The sequence below is a fragment of the Haematobia irritans genome, chromosome 1, assembly GCF_050003625.1.
Source record: "Haematobia irritans isolate KBUSLIRL chromosome 1, ASM5000362v1, whole genome shotgun sequence".
Classification (NCBI taxonomy): domain Eukaryota; kingdom Metazoa; phylum Arthropoda; class Insecta; order Diptera; family Muscidae; genus Haematobia; species Haematobia irritans.
This window is the reverse complement of record NC_134397.1, coordinates 248,515,527-248,529,651: the sequence shown is the minus strand read 5'-3', so window position 1 is coordinate 248,529,651 and position 14,125 is coordinate 248,515,527. Positions and strand designations below refer to the sequence as shown.

The window sequence follows — 14,125 nt, the reverse complement described above, 5'->3', positions numbered from 1 at the left end:
TTTATTTCTATAAAAAATTTTGTCAACATTTTATTTCTATAGAAAATTTTGTCAGAATTTTTTTTTTTCTATAGAGAATTTTTGTGAAAATTTTATTTCTATAGAAAATTTTGTCAAAATTTTATTTCTATAGAAAATTTTGGCAAAATTTTATTTCTATAGAAAATTTTGGCAAAATTTTATTTCTATAGAAAATTTTGTCAAAATTTTATTGTTAGAGAAAATTTTGTCAACATTTTATTTCTATAGAAAATTTTGTCAAAATTTTATTTCTACAGAAAATTTTGTCAAAATTTTATTTCTATAGAAATATTTGTCAAAATTTTATTTCTATAGAAAATTTTGTCAAAATTTTATTTCAATAGAAAATTTTGTCAAAATTTTATTTCAATAGAAAATTTTGTCAAATATTTATTTCTATAGAAACTTTTGTCAACATTTTTATTCCATAGAAAATTTTGTCAGAATTTTATTTCTATAGAAAATTTTGCCAAAATTTTATTTTTATAGAAAATTTTGTGAAAATTTTATTTCTATAGAAAATTTTGTGAAAATTTTATTTCTATAGAAAATTTTGTCAAAATTTTATTTCTATAGAAAATTTTGTCGAAATTTTATTTCTATAGAAAATGTTGTGAAAATTTTATTTCTATAGAAAATTTTGTCAAAATTTTATTTCTATAGAAAATGTTGTCAAAATTTTATGTCTGTAGACAATTTTGTCAACATTTTATTTCTATAGAAAATTTTATCAAAATTTTATTTCTATAGAAAATTTTGTCGAAATTTTATTTCTATAGAAAATTTTGTGAAAATCTTATTTCTGTAGAATATTTTGTGAAAATCTTATTTCTGTAGAAATTTTTTTCAAAATTTTATTTTTATAGAAAATTTTGTCAAAATTTTATTTCTATAGAAAATTTTGTCAAAATTTTATTTCTATAAAAAATTTTGTCAAAATTTTATTTCTATAGAAAATTGTGTCAAAATTTTACTTCTATACCAAATGTTGTCAAAATTTTATTTATATAGAAAATTTTGTCAAAATTTTATTTCTATGGAAAATTTTGTCAAAATTTTATTTCTATGGAAAATTTTGTCAAAATTTTATTTATATAGAAAATATTGTCAAAATTTTATTTCTATGGAAAATTTTGTCAAAATTTTATTTCTATAGAAAATTTTGTCAAAATTTTATTTCTATAGAAAATTTTGTCAAAATTTTATTTCTATAGAAAATTTTGTCAAAATTTTATTTCTATAGAATATTTTGTCAAAATTTTATTTCTATAGAATATTTTGTCAAAATTTTATTTCTATAGAAAATTTTGTCAAAATTTTATTTATATAGAAAATTTTGTTAAAATTTTATTTCTATAGAAAATTTTGTCAAAATTTTATTTCTATGGAAAATTTTGTCAAAATTTTATTTCTATAGAAAATGTTGTCAAAATTTTATTTCTATAGAATATTTTGTCAAAATTTTATTTCTATAGAAAATTTTGTCAACATTGTCCTATTAAAGTTTACCGACGAGAAAATATCTGCAATATTTTTTGACTCAAAATAAGGGAGCTACATGAAAATGGTCGTAAGAAGGATATTACGTATAATCGTTCGAATTCCAGCAAATTCATTTACCTCCCATTTTTACTTAACCCTCTTTCATCCACAAATCAACTGGCTGATATTGGGGAAATTGGCAAAAACCTCAGAATTTCCAAATGGAAAATTTTTGGTTTTTGCGTTTATGGCAACATTTGTTCAGCCTTAGTTTTCATTGGCAAACATTAGGCCAGCCGCATACACACACACTCTCCCCTACATCAACTCTATCAAATTTTTCACTTTATTGGTTTTATATGCTGTTCGTTGGTTTTCTTGTTCCATTCCCAAATCCCAGGATGCCTTAAATAGAAATTTGTTGTTTTGGCCCCCACAAATAAAAATGCCAAACATTCGCAAAGAAGTAACTCCTTCACAAACCATCAACAATAACTTTGACTTCGTTTGTTTGAGAAAGTCAAAGCATAAGCAAACAACATCTGTGAGTTTTTTTGTTTTTCATGGAGAAGCACCAGCGACTAGCAAATGTGTAGTGTTGACATGCCCTTTGGGGATTATCTTCTATCCATGAAGGAATACTGAGGCGACGATTCTCATGTTGTTCTTGATTTTTTTCTTTGTGTGGTTATTGTGCAAATGTCTGACTTTCATGTTGGTTTGAACAACTGCACCAAAGGTCCATATCAAGACGACACTCATGCATTGTTGAGTATATGATGCGTTTGTTTGGGTGTATGTATGTGTGCTAACATGAGGGGATGTATCCATTCTGGTTTTCATGAGCCCTTCATGTACTTCCTATAAATAAAATAGACAAAGTTTGTGCATACCTGAGTGTACACTGCAAAAAAGCGTAATAATATTGAAATTGTTGAAAAAAGGGCGGCCTCAAATGTAGATTTTTTGAGGTAGATGAATACCAAAATTATCCAAAATTTTTAAAAGGTCGACCTCCGAAGCCAGATTTAGCATTTATGGAAATTTTTTATTCTTTAAATTAAATTTAGTTTTAAATTTTAAATACAAAATTTAAATTATAAAACTAAAAATTTTGAAATAAAAAAAATAAAAAATTTTAAAATAAAAAAAATTAAAAAATTAACCCCGCCTTAATATTTCTGATACAAAATGTACTCGCCGTATATTTGCAACTTTTAACTTTACCAATTCATTTCGTTTAGGTTTCTTTATCTACTTAAAATTGCTTTTGGGGTGTAGGAGATAAGGTGTAGACCAGAAAACAAAGTCCTTGTGATGTGAATCCTTATGTCTAAGGGTAATACATGTGTCTGTCTAAGTATTTTGGTCTTAATGCAAAACAAGCAAATTGTGTTTTTTTTTTCTCCTGTTCATGGTTCCAACACAACTTGAGAGTATGGAAAAAAAGGAAAAATACGAAACTCTAGCGAGCGTCACACATAAACCTTGAAACCAGCAACTTCAAAACTCAAATACAAGCAGAGACCCAGAACATTTCTGGAAAAATCCAAAAAGAGATTCGTTTGTTAGGAATTTTGTATTTTTCTCATACCAAAATGATCTTTAATGTCATGGTTGTGTGTGTGTGTTCTCTGGATTAAAAGATTTACCATGAGTAGACACCAAATATACCTCGAATATCCATGCCTGCATGCATCCTTTCACTTTATGGCTTCAAAATCATGTATGCCCATGTGCATAGTAATTCTTGAAGTGGCAACCAAAAAAGGACAACTCGTTTCGTATCGAACTTTTTCCCAAAATCTCCATAAATAGAGAAAGATTTTTGAAAAAGGATAGTTGAAAGGATTTCAGAGATATCCCATGATACTCCTAAAATGGGAATTTGCAAAGAATACATCTCAATATATTGTGTAGGTAGAAAGTGCTTAAGAAAGCTAAACTTTTAACAAATTGCTTTTCGAAATCACAATGAAAGATTTTTGCAAATTAGTTGGGACAACAAGACCAAATTTAAATTTTCTAAAAAGGTAATACTATACTATAGTATAAATTTTCCAGATTTGCATAGTTTTTATGAAAAATTCAGAGGTGTCAAAGAGAAGAGTGTTCGTGTGTTCTGCCACTCAATTAATTGTTTTATTTAATATTTTTTAAATTCAATTAATTGTAATAATTTTTAACAACAAAATTTGCCTAGCTTCCATAACTGAATTACTCATCCCATATTGAGGTAGATTCTCGAGACTTTAATATTGGATGCATTCACAGAAAAAAAATATTTGTTGTTTTTAATCACAGAAATAAAATTGACAAAATTTTCTATAGAAAAAAAAATTTGACACACTTTTCAAAAAAAAAAAATTTTTTGACAAAATTTTCAAAAAAAAAATTTTTTTACAAAATTTTCTATAGAAATAAAATTTTAACACAATTTTCGATAGAAATAAAATTTTGAAAAATTTTCTACAGAAATAAAATTTTGACAAAATTTTCTATAGAAATAAAATTTTGACAAAATTTTCTATAGAAATAAAATTTTGACAAAATTTTCTATAGAAATAAAATTTTAACAAAATTTTTTATAGAAATTAAATTTTAACAAAATTTTCCATAGCATCAAACATTTTAAAAATATTTCTATAGATATAAAAATTTTACAAAATTTTTGATAGAAATAAAAATTTTACAAATATTTCTATAGAAATAAAAATTTTACAAATATTTCTATAGAAATAAAAATTTTACAAAATTTTCTACAGAAAAAAAAATGTTTGCAAAAATTTTCAATAGAAAAAAATTTTGCAAAATGTAAAAAAATTAATTTTTTTATTATTTTTTATTAAATTAAAATTTAATTTTATTTAAAATAAATTTGAACTAAAAGGTGTCTGGGGTAGTATTGCTCAATTTTTTGCAAAATCTTATTTCTTTCGAAAATTTTTGCTAAATTTTATTTCTATAAAATTTTTTTGCTAATTTTTGTAAAATTTTCTATAGAAATAAAATTTTGATAAAATTTTCTATAGAAATAAAATTGTGACTAAATTTTCTATAAAATAACATTTTGCAAAATTTTCTATAGAAATAAAATTTTTGTTGTTGTTTTTGAAATACAAATTTTACAAAATTTTCTTTGGAAATAAAATTTTGCAACATTTTCTATAGAAAAATATTTTTTATTTATTTTGTAAATTAAAATTTTATTTTATTTACAATAAATTTAAACAAAAAAGTGTCTGGTGTAACAGGTTGGCTGATAAGTCCCCGGTCCGACACATAGATGGCGTCGTTAGTATTAAATGCATATTATTTTTATATAGTACCAACCTTAAAATGATTCGTGTCAAAAGTTGACGTCTGTAAGTCAATTAGTTTGTGAGATAGAGCGTCTTTTGTGAAGCAACTTTTGTTATTGTGAAAAAAATGGAAAAAAAAGAATTTCGTGTTTTGATAAAATACTGTTTTCTGAAGGGAAAAATACGGTGGAAGCAAAACCTTGGCTTGATAATGAGTTTCCGGACTCTGCCCCAGGGAAATCAACAATAATTGATTGGTATGCAAAATTCAAGCGTGGTGAAATGAGCACGGAGGACGGTGAACGCAGTGGACGCCCGAAAGAGGTGGTTACCGACGAAAACATCAAACAAATCCACAAAATGATTTTGAATGACCGTAAAATGAAGTTGATCGAGTTAGCAGAGGCCTTAATGATATCAAAGGAACGTGTTGGTCATATCATTCATCAATATTTGGATATGCGGAAGCTCTGTACAAAATGGGTGCCACGCGAGCTCACATTTGACCAAAAACAACAACGTGTTTATGATTCTGAGCGGTGTTTGCAGCTGTTAACTAGTAATACACGCGAGTTTTTCCGTCGATATGTGACAATGGATGAAACATGGCTCCATCAGTCGGCTGAGTGGACAGCGACCGGTGAACCGTCTCCGAAGCGTGGAAAGACTCAAAAGTCCGCTGGCAAAGTAATGGCCTCCGTTTTTTGGGATGCGCATGGACAAATTTTTATCGATTATCTTGAGAAGGGAAAAACCATCAACAGTGACTATTATATGGCGTTAAATATTGGAGCGTTTGAGGGTCAAAATCGCGGCAAAACGGCCCCATATGAAGAAGAAAAAAGTGTTGTTCCACCAAGACAACGCACCGTGCCACAAGTTATTGAGAACGATGGCAAAAATGCATGAATTGGGCTTCGAATTGCTTCCCCACACAGCGTATTCTCCAGATCTGGCCCCCAGCGACTTTTTCTTGTTCTCAGACCTCGCAGGGAAAAAATTTGGCTGCAAGGAAGAGGTGATCGCCGAAACTGAGGCCTATTTTGAGGCAAAATCGAAGGAGTACTACCAAAATGGTATCAAAAAATTGGAAGGTCGTTATATAATCGTTGAAGGGAACTATGTTGAATAATAAAAACGAATTTTGACAAAAAAATGTGTGTTTCTTTGTTAGACCGGGGACTTATCAGCCAACCTGTTAATATTACTAAATTTTTTGCAACATCTTATTTCTTTAGAAAATTTTTGCTAATTTTTATTTCTATAGATTTTTTTTGCTATTTTTTTTTATAGAAATAAAATATTCTATAGAAAAAAGTTTGGACAAAATTTTCTATAGAAAAAAAATGTTGACAAAATTTTCTATAGAAATCAAATTTTGAAAAACTTTCTATAGAAATCAAATTTGACTAATGTTCTATAGAAATAAAATGTTGCTAAAATTTTCTATAGAAATAAAATCTTGACAAAACTTCCTATAGAAATAAAATCTTGACAAAATTTTCTATAGAAATAAAATGTTGAAAAAATTTTAAAAATAAAATTTTGACAAAATTTTCTATAGAAATAAAGTTTTGACAAAATTTTCCATAGAAATCTTCCTTGACAAACCGCACTTAAAATTCACAAGAAATATAGAAGATTGTCCAACTACTTGAATACAGAACATTATTAAAAAAATTTGGAGGAAAGGGTACACCCTCTCCCGCCGTATTTGTACCTAGAAACGAAAAATCAAATAGTCCGATTTGTTTAAAAGAATTGAAATCTTTTCGAATTTGTTTTCAGCACGAAGGATATAGTTGACTAAGTTAATGCAAAATGTTCCTCCAAATACGCTTCGGAAGACGCAGCGAAGCGGGCCGGGTTACGCTAGTTTTCTATAAAAATAACATTTTGACAATATTTTCTTTAGTATAAAAATGTTCTATAACAATAACATTTTGACAAAATTTTCTATAGAAATAAAATTTTGACAAAATTTTCTATAGAAATAAAATTTTGATCAAATTTTCTATAGAAGAAAAATTGTATAAAATTTTCTATAGAAATAAAATTTTGACAAAATTTTCTGTAGAAATAAAATGTTGACAAAATATTCTATAAAAACAAAATTTTAACAAAATTTTCTATAGAAATAAAATTTTGACAAAATTTTCTATAGAAATAAAATTTTGCCAAAATATTCTATAGAAATAAAATGTTGAGAAAATTTTCTATAGAAATAAAATTTTGATAAAATATTCTATAGAAATAAAATGTTGAGAAAATTTTCTATAGAAATTAAATATTGAGAACATTTGCTATAGAAATAAAATGTTGACAAAATTTTCTATAAAAATAACATTTTAAAAAATTTTCCTATAGAAATAAAATTTTGAGAAAATTTTCTATAGAAATAAAATTTTGAGAACATTTTCTATAGAAATAAAATGTTGACAAAATTTTCTACCGAAATAAAATTTCCACAAAATTTTCTATAGAAATAAAATTTTGACAAAATTTTTTAAAGAAATCAAGTTTTGAAAAAATTTTCTATAAAACCAAAATATTGACAAAGTTTTCTATAGAAATAAAATTTTGACAAAATATTCTATGAAATAAAATTTTGACAAAGTTTTCTTTAGAAATGAAATTTTGACAAAATATTCTATAGAAATAAAATTTTGACAAAATTTTCTATAAAAATAAAATTTTGACAAAATTGTCTATAGAAATAAAAATTTTGACAAAATTTTCCATAGAAATAAAATTTTGACAAAATTTTCTATTGAATAAAAATGTTGATTAAATTTTCTATGGAAATAAAATTGTGGCAGAAGTTTCTGTAGAATAAAAATGTTGACTAAATTTTCTATGGCAATAAACTTTTGAAAATATTCTAAATAGAAATAAAATTTTGACAAAATTTTCTAAATAGAAATTTTGACAAATTTTGCATAAATATTCCTTAGAAATAAAATTTTGCAAATATTTTTTTATCGAAGTAAAAGTTAATTTTATTTCAATTAAATTTTAAACTGAAAAAGTGTACAATAATGAGATTTTACAATTTTCATAAATGGCATCCCTATTTCTTATTTTATTCTTTTCTGTGGTAGTCATTAATTGAGTCATTCACCTTAAGCAGTTAAATAAACAAAGTTAGCAGCCAGAGATATATAGCCACTAAATTCTGCCACTCAATTTTTTTTATTTTAAATTCATCCCATTCGATGAAATTTGGCCCTTTAATTACCACGCGAAAATTGGTTCATATCTGTTCATAAATATTTGTGGACTGCTGTGTATAAAACCGATGAAGAATGGATATTTGGGAATTTAATCTACCTTTTTATATATTTTGGTTTGCCACCAAACCAAAAATAATCAAAAAAAAAAAATAGAAAATTTTACCAAAAAATTACCAAAAATTTATTGTACAAAATATTATTTCTATAGACAATTTTAGCAAAATTTTATTTCTATAGAAAATTTTTGCCAAATTATATTTCTATAGACAATTTTTGCAAAATTTTATTTTTGGAAAATTATATTTCTATAGAAAATTTTATCAAAATTTTATTTTTAAAGACAATTTGAACAAAAATTTATTTCTATAGGAAATTTGTGAAGTGCCTTTTAGTTGGAGAAGAATATTTTGCAAAATGCACCAAAAAAAAATCTATTTTTTTAAGTCACCATTATTACCCCAGATGCCATGATATCTTTCAAACTTGTTTTGATTTCCCTGATGGTTATTTTGTTTCAATGGCCATATATTACAACTGTTGATGGTAGTAAATAATCAAATAAGATTACCCCATAGAATTCATTTAATTGTATTTGTTGTCTTTTTTTATTTTCCAAACAAAAAAAATCAAATTTGTGGTTATTACATTTTTATGGTCAACAATGTCATGGCCTTTTATGAGGAAAATAAAATTTTGTAAAACAAAAACAAAATATTTTCGTCAACAGTTGCTGGCGAAACAAAACAAAAAAACCATTTTAAGTTGGACACTTGTTATTCTCCTTCTTTCATTCGTTTATTTATATCCTTGACAAGTTGTGATTAAAACTCCGTTTCGAAAAAGTCTTTACCTTAAAATGTCTTATCTCCCCCTTTGTATTCTCTGGTATCTCATTTCATCTCATCTCATCTCATCTCATCATCGTTCCACATTGGTTCCACTCTAAAAGTTTTTTGGACACAACAATTAATTGAGGCCGTTTTTGATGGGGTCATTTACAGCAAATGACTTTGTCACTTCTTTTTAAAAACAAATTTTACCATAATTTTTTTTGTAAAAGAACTCCCTCTGCTATCGGCCGACCGGCCATCCATGGCATCTTTGGTTTTCCAAGGGTAATTTCTTTAAATATGTATTTCCTCGTTGTTAACTTTTTATTAAAGGGAGAGTGAGAGGTAGAGCAAGAGAGACAATTCAAAGAGATGATAAAAAAGTTTTTGGTTGTTGTCTTTCTTACGTGCCATTATTGTTGTTGTTATTGGTTAAGTGGTACTTTCTCTTCTCTTACCCGGATGGCCATTATAAGGCTTTTTGGCCATTTATTCAACGAAAAATGATGACCTCCTCCTGGATGTATGATTAACATTTGATTTGGCCAAGTTAAAACTCCATTTGAGCGGTTTTTTATGGCCACATTTGCTGTTGACGTTTTTCTCATTTTCTTCTTGAGTTTTTGTTTTTTTATTCTCGAAGGATTTTATTTTTTTTTGTTGGATAGTATGTGATTGTGTTGCTGTTATTTTTGTTGTAGATTTTGTCAAAATAACTTTGTTTAAAGTTATGATGACTGGCTAAAATCATTAGAAAGGTGAATTGGCTTCATAACTAGGTATGACAATTGCGAATCCCAGAAAAGTTCAATAATATCAAGGAGCATTAATCTCTATAAAATTTTGATCTTCATTATAAGGAGCTATAAAATTTTGACAAAATTATCTATGGCAAAAAATTTTGACAAATATAATTTCTTCAGAAAATTTTTCAAAATTTTATTTCTATAAAAAATTTTGTCAAACTTTTATTTCTACAGAAAATTTTGTCTAAATTTTGCTTCGATAGAATTTTTTTTTTAAATTTTCTATAGCAAAAAAATTTAACAAAATTTTCTATAGAAATAAAATTTTATCAAAATTTTCTATAGAAATAAAATTTTAGAAAAATTTTCTATCGAAATAAAATTTTGGCAAACTATTCTATAGAAATAAAAGATTGACACATTTTTTTATAGAAATAAAATTTTGCAAAAATTTCTGTAAAAATTAAATTTGTTAAAATTTTTTGCTATAGAAAATTTTGTCTAAATTTTATTTCTATCGAAAATTTTGTCAAATTTGTTTGCTATAGAAAATTTAAAACAAATTTTCTATCAAAGTAAAATTTTGGCAAAATTTTCTGTAGAAATAAAAGTTTGACAAAATTTTTTTATAGAAATAAAATTTTGAAAAATTTTCTGAAGAAATTATATTTGTCAAAATTTTTTGCCATAGATAATTTTGTCTAAATTTTATTTCTATAGTAAATTTTGTCAAAATATTATTTCTATAGAAAATTTTGTCTAAATTGTATTTCTATAGAAATTTTTTCCAGAATTTTATTTCGATAGAACATTTTGTCAAAATTTTATTTCTATAGATAATTTTCTCTAGAAATAAAATTTTGAATAGAAATAAAATTCTGGAAAAAATTTCTATAGAAATAAGATTTTGACAAAATGTTCTATGAAAATAAAATTCTGGAAAAAATTTCTATAGAAATACAATTTTGTCAAAATTATCTATAAAAATAAAATTTTGACAAAATTTTCTATAAAAAAAAATTGACATTTTTACAAAATTTTCGATAGAAATAAAATTTTTCGAAAATTTTCCATAGAAATAAAATTTTTAGAAAATTTTCTATAGAAATAAAATTTTCCAAAAGTTTTCTATATGTATAACATTTTGCGAAAACTTACTATAGAAATATAATTTTTTTTTTAATTTTCTATAGAAATAAAAGTTTGCAAAAAATTTCTAGAGAATTAAAATCTTGCAAAAATTTTCTATGGAAATAAAATTTTGACAAAACATTCTTTAGAAATAAAAGTTTGACAAAATTTTCTATAGAAATAAAATGTTATTAAAATTTTCTATCAAAATAAAAGTTTGGCAAAATTATCTGTAGAAATAAAAGTTTGACAAAATCTTTTATAGGAATAAAATTTTGCAAAAAATTTCTGTAGAAATTAAATTTGTTAAAAATTTTTTGCTATAGAAAATTTTGTCTAAATTTTAATTCTATCTAAAATTTTGTCAACATTTTTGCTATAGAAAATTTTGTCTAAATTTTATTTCCATAGAAATTTTTTTCAGAATTTTATTTCGATAGAACATTTTGTGATAGTTTTATTTCTATAGATAATTTTCTATAGAAATCTATAAAAATAAAATATTTACAAAATTTTCTATAGAAAAAAAATTCGATATAATTTGTACAAAATTTTCGATAGAAATAAAAATTTGACAAACTTTTCTATAGAAATAAACTTTTGACAAAATTTTTTATAGAAATAAAATTTTGCAAAAAAATTTCTATAGAAATAAAATTTTCCAAAAGTTTTCTATATATATAACAGTTTTCAAAAAAATTCTATAGAAATATAATATTTTTAAAATTTTCTATAGAAATAAAAGTTTGCAAAAATTTTCTATAGAAATAAAATATTTTTAAAATTTTCTATAGAAATAAAAGTTGGAAAAAAATTTCTTTAGAATTAAAATTTTGCAAAAATTTTCTATGGAAATAAAGTTTTGACAAAACTTTCTCCAGAAATAAAATTTTGACAACATTTTCTATAGAAATAAAATTTTGCAAAAAATTTTACTATTGAAATAAAATTTTCCAAAAGTTTTCTATATGTATAGCATTTTGTAAAAAAAAAAATCTATAGAAATATAATATTTTTAAAATTTTCTATAGAAATAAAAGTTTGCAAAATATTACTAGAGAATTAAAAATTTGCAAAAATTTTCTATGGAAATAGAATTTTGACAAAATTTTAAAAAAATTTTCTATCGAAATAAAATTTTGGGAAAATTTTCTATTGAAATAAAAGTTTTGCAAAATTTTTTTATAGAAATAAAATTTTGCAAAAAATTTCTGGAGAAATTAAATTTGTCAAAATTTTTTGCTATAGAAAATTTTGTCTAAATTTTATTTCTATAGAAAAATTTGTCAAAATATTATTTCTATAGAAAATTTTGTCTAAATTTAATTTCTATAGAATTTCCAGAATTTTATTTCGATAGAACATTTTGTGAAAAGTTTATTTCTATAGATAATTTTCTACAGAAATAAAATTTTGACAAAATATTCTATAGAAATAAAATTCTGGAAAAATTTTCTACAAAAATAAAATTTTGACGAAATTATCTATAAAAATAAAATGTTTCAAAAATATTCCATAAAAATAAATTTTTTACAAAATTTTCTATAAAAATTAAATTTTTACAAAATTTGCTATAAAAACCAAATTTTTACAAAACTTATGATAGAAATAAAATTTTTTATACATTTTCCTATAGAGATAAAATGTTTCGAAAATTTTCTACAGAAATAAAATTTTGACATAATTTTCTATAGAAATAAAATTTTGACAAAACTTTCTCTAGAAATAAAATTTTGCAAAAAAATTTTCTATATGTATAACATTTTGCAAAAAGTTTCTATAGAAATATAATTTTTATAAAATTTTCTATAGAAATATAATTTTTATAAAATTTTCTATAGAAATATAATTTTTATAAAATTTTCTATAGATATAACATTTTGCAAAAATTTTCTAAAGAAATAAAATTTTGACAAAACTTTCTATAGACATAAAATTTAATTTTACACTTAGGTTAGTTTAGGTTAGGTGGCAGCCCGATGTATCAGGCTCACTTAGACTATTGAGTCCATTGTGATACCATATTGGTGAACTTCTCTCTTATCACGATTCCATGTTAAGCTCAATGACAAGGGACTTCCTTTTTATAGCCGATTCCGAACGGCGTTCCACATTGCAGTGAAACTACTTAGAGAAGTTTTGAAACCCTCAGAAATGTCACCAACATTACATTACAATGGTACACTTAAATTATGAGATTTTTAAATTTCCACAAATGGCATCCCTATTTCTTAGCCTACTATGGTAGCCATTCAATTCCCCATTCACCTTAACCAGCTAAATAAGCAAAGTTAGCAGCCAGGGAAATATAGCCAACAGTGGATTTACGTTATTAGAAACTTTTGCAGCCAATTTATGTGTGTTGATATTTTTGTTTCGCTATTTCATTTCATATCCTGACATTTTATTATTTTTTTTTTTGTATTCGTTTGTAGTTGTTTGTGTACTTGTTAGTGGAGGTCACCTCCTTAGGCTGCCGCCGGTTAGGCCGGTATTTCTTGTGGCAATATTCCTTTTAAATGTTTGTAGTTGGTTCACTCACTCACTCCCTCGTTCATTCATTTCTTCTTTCATTCACTTGGTCCTTGGCCTTTGTGGACTCTTGTTAGTTTCTGTTCCTGTGTTGCTTGAATGATTGTGGATGTGAGTGAGCAAGACTATTTGTTTGTGTGTGTGTGTGTAAGAGAGCCATTTTTATTGCTGTCAAGCCAAGTATTTCTCAGTAGCTGTTTTGAGTAGGTCTTTTTGTTGGGCCCTCAAGTAGTCTCTTGAAATTATGCTACTTAACGAACTTTGACAACATTGTTAACTTGGCCATTTATTTGTTTTTGTATAGCACCGCCACCCGTCAAAAACACGAAAAAAATCTAATGCTAGCTAGGAGTGTGAAACATTGGGTGTTTTCTCTCACCCTAGATTTGTATGTGTGGGTGTGTATTACATTCTTATTATTCCCTAAGGTGTTGAGCCAAAGAAGCCACTTAAAGAAGTAATTTTTCTCACAATGAAATGAAAGGAAATTTTACCACAAGAATAGTTTTGCTTACAACGAATTGGAAATGTCTCAAAAAAAAAAAAAAAAAAAACAGAGAAAAAATGAATTTGTATATTTTGACCAATATATTAAAGTACAAAGAATTGAAATGCTTCTAAAACTGAGAAAATAGATCCTTTACACTTTGGGCCATACTTAAAACTATTGCAATTCTGCATGGAATATGTAAAACAGTTCCAAACTTTTTTCCTAGTCCTTAGTTCCCTGTTACGTTCATTTTAATGCCATTCTTTTACATTTACGCCTAAAAGTATGCAACGAAATGTCTCCCCCGAAGGTGTGTTTGCGAGAAAATCGAAACAAGAAAATTATAAAAAATTATTCG

General features: G+C 25.0%; 1 protein-coding gene across 1 annotated transcript in view; it reads left to right on the top strand.

Moving 5' to 3' along the window:
• The window catches only part of LOC142235705 (uncharacterized), a 450,997-nt gene that overhangs the window by 323,446 nt on the left and 113,426 nt on the right, over positions 1–14,125 (top strand). The gene's annotated exons all lie outside the window — the stretch shown is intronic.